The following is a 3226-nucleotide window of genomic DNA, read 5'->3' as shown; positions in this document are numbered from 1 at the left end:
GAAACGTGGTGTGATTCTGGAGACAGACCTTAGTTTCAGTAGTCATGTCAAAGCAGTAACTAAATCAGCATACTATCATTTAAAAAACATTGCAAGAATTAGATGTTTTGTTTCCAGCCAAGACTTGGAGAAACTTGTTCATGCTTTATCACCAGCAGGGTGGACTATTGTAATAGGCTCCACACCGGCCTTCCCAAAAAGACCATTAGACAGCTGCAGCTCATCCAGAACACTGCTGCCAGGATTCTGACTAGAACATCTGAGCATATCACACCAGTCCTCATTAACTTCCAGTTACATTTAAGATTGATTTTAAAGTACTTCTACTTGTCTAGAAGTCACTCAAAGACCTAGGACCAAAATACATTGCTTCCAGAATCAGCCTCCAGAAGAGATCAGATGTGCTAAAACACTAGTCACATTTAAATCTAGACTCAAAACTCATCTGTTTAGCTGTGCATTTATTGAATGAGCACTGTGCGATGTCCGACCTGATTGCACTGTATTTTATGTATTAACTGTAAGATCATTTTCTATTTCTAACTGTTTTAAATTCAAGTCAATTTTTAAATAATTTCCAAAGTTTTAAAATTGCTTGTTTTACTTTTGTTCTTCATGATTATTTTACTTCATTTTATGTAAAGCACTTTGAATTACCATTTTGTTCGAAATTTGCTATATAAATAAACTTGCCTTGCCTTGCTACAGCAACCTCCCCCACCACACACACACATACACGCAAAATTGTAGAGGGCCTCGCACATCAACTTTGCACAGGGCCTCTCACCCTCCTTGTGACGGCTCTGCTGGGGCATATTTTAAACAAAAGGCAGTGGCTGCTGCAGTATTTGCCCCGTCTCTTTTGATGTTTTCTGGACACTCTCTGTAAGAAATATTTGAATAAGAAAATGTGTAAGTATAGGATATGATGCACTATAGTAATCACTGAATGTAATCATTAACTATTTATTTGCCTTCCACAGAATACATTTAGACCACTTACACTATTGATTTGGTTTCTTAGAAAAAAATAAAAATCTACCCTAGCTTTAAGAGCCATGAATGTAAATTACATGCTATAAGTCATCAAAATATATTTCAGCTTGTGATGCAATTGACAAACACTAAGCAGACAATCTAGCAAAAGAAAACCATGACAACAAAGACACATTGCAGTATTTTTTTGCAGAGTGTCTTAAGGTAAATTAACATTTAATGTCTAATACATTAAATGCAAAAACAATTGTTAGAGAATGCAAAAACAATTGTTAGAGTTCTGAACAATAAAGATAGGCTGGCAACAGGAATGACCTGCCAATCAATAAGAAGTGTATATATGGAAGTTTGTGTGATTTCTGTGTGACAGATGAGTACCTACAATACGAGGTTACTGGTTTTCACTAAACCAACTAAAACAGAAACTAAACAACGCTGAATGTCACAATGATATGATGCTAATATTTGTATTATATGTTAATTTTGTTTTACCTGTGACAACAGTGTACAGATTGATCTTGGTGAAAGCAAGCTTCCCCTTCCCCCACTTCATACTGAAACAGGCCATGACCTCATTTTTCATCAACCTGTGGATACAAGAGTAATGCCCAAATAATTAATTATACATGACACATTATGAGGCAGGTGTTATAGTTTCTGTTACGTGTTCATCATATCTAGTATAATGCAGATATCATACAGGTCCTCCAGTTGGTACTAGATTAAAAGTCATAGGCTCACCCAAACTGGCAGGTTTTTATCTTATTGCAAAACAACTGATATTGTGCAATTTCAAAATGTAAAACCAACACTATTTCAACAACTTGGCCTGTAAATATTAATTTCATTCATTTTCTCCTTGCTAGCAACTGTAAAGTGCAAAATTATAGGATAACAGAAGAGCACACAAGAAAACCAGAAGAATCAGATTAACTACCTTCAATCTATTAATATTTTAATCTAATTAATGTAATATATTAAAGCAGATTGTTCTAGCGGCTCTTTTATAAATGAACAAAAAAACATACCTTACAACAATATGGCTTCTTCAGAACATGGCAAAGAGATAAATGCAAAACAAAGCAAAAACAAAACAAAAGTTATAACCTCATATAGTATAGCCCCTAAATTCACACTATATTAAATACTATACCTTAGTGATAAACTTGAACCCCAAATATAAAACTAGAGCTTGTAGAAGAAAAGGCTGTTTTTAAAGGAGATCCAAAATTAATTAAACTTGTACAGCAGAATATTAAGTTACTATAAACACCTGTATAACTAATTCGCATGACACAATTGAAGAAAAAAAAGCATTGAATCGAACAAATTTCATGATGAAAAGCTTAACGTTAAATTATTCGAAACAATAATGATAATAATATAATAATTAAAAACATATGTCTCAAGTTTAAACTTTATTCGAACTGTTTTTCAGCGCTAACAGTTAGATGGCTTTAATGACTCAGGCGTTTTTATTTCAGGGATATAACCGTTAACGTTACCATTTTTTAATTAATTATCTCTACCCATCGTCTTGCAGCTAAAACACTTCGATGTATTTGATACGTATTACAAGTATATCATTATATAGGGGGGCATAAACACTTTTACGTTATACATGATCTAATACCCAGATATACTCACCACAGTTTGAGTGTAAGTGCACCGCAGGCCGCCTGATAAACTGATGCCTGCCGATCCAAAAAAGACCGCCAAGTAGTCGCAAAATGGCGCAATAGCGCGATGTCACCGTGTTGCATTATGTTTGGGCGTGGGATTATGGGGGATTAATTTTTAACTAGAATGTACTTTAAATATGAAATGAAAAATGCAAGTAAGAAGCAGCAATCAATCTGATCAATTATTTTATATATTAAAAAAAAACATATATAAGAACAGACTAAATTATAGCAAAGGAATTAGACATTTATATTGCATAATTATAAGACTGTACAATAAACAGTAATGCTTGCATTGTCTGCATGCACTCACTTTACTTTCCAACACAAAGATCAACAAGTTTATGTTTTGATAAACAATGTTTCCAGCCCAGAATTAAGTAAGCAATACTGTTTTGATCCTCCTAAATATGTCTTAACATGTTTGAGAGTGTTTGAATTGCATTATATTGCAAACAAGATTGTGTCACGGGCCAGCAAAGAAAGAACAGGGTCTGGGTCCAAATGCAGGGAAGATTAACTTTAACCCTCTGGAGTCTAAGAACAAA

The 3226-nt window shown here is 34.1% G+C and overlaps 1 long non-coding RNA gene across 2 annotated transcripts; it reads right to left on the bottom strand.

Annotated features, from left to right (window-relative positions):
* Positions 1-671: 671 nt before the first annotated feature.
* On the bottom strand, positions 672-2654 carry LOC113114456 (uncharacterized). Of its 2 annotated transcripts, XR_003293732.1 has the most exons (4): positions 2644-2654; positions 2025-2042; positions 1489-1583; positions 672-883 (listed from the first exon to the last, which is right to left on the bottom strand). It is a non-coding gene; the product is annotated as an uncharacterized LOC113114456 (long non-coding RNA). The 2 variants fall into 2 exon arrangements; XR_003293731.1 differs by lacking the exon at positions 2644-2654 and having other exon boundaries at positions 2025-2198.
* Between the last annotated feature and the right edge of the window lie 572 nt (positions 2655-3226).

This window comes from Carassius auratus, chromosome 14 (genome assembly GCF_003368295.1).
Source record: "Carassius auratus strain Wakin chromosome 14, ASM336829v1, whole genome shotgun sequence".
Classification (NCBI taxonomy): domain Eukaryota; kingdom Metazoa; phylum Chordata; class Actinopteri; order Cypriniformes; family Cyprinidae; genus Carassius; species Carassius auratus.
This window is presented reverse-complemented; position numbering and strand designations above follow the sequence as displayed.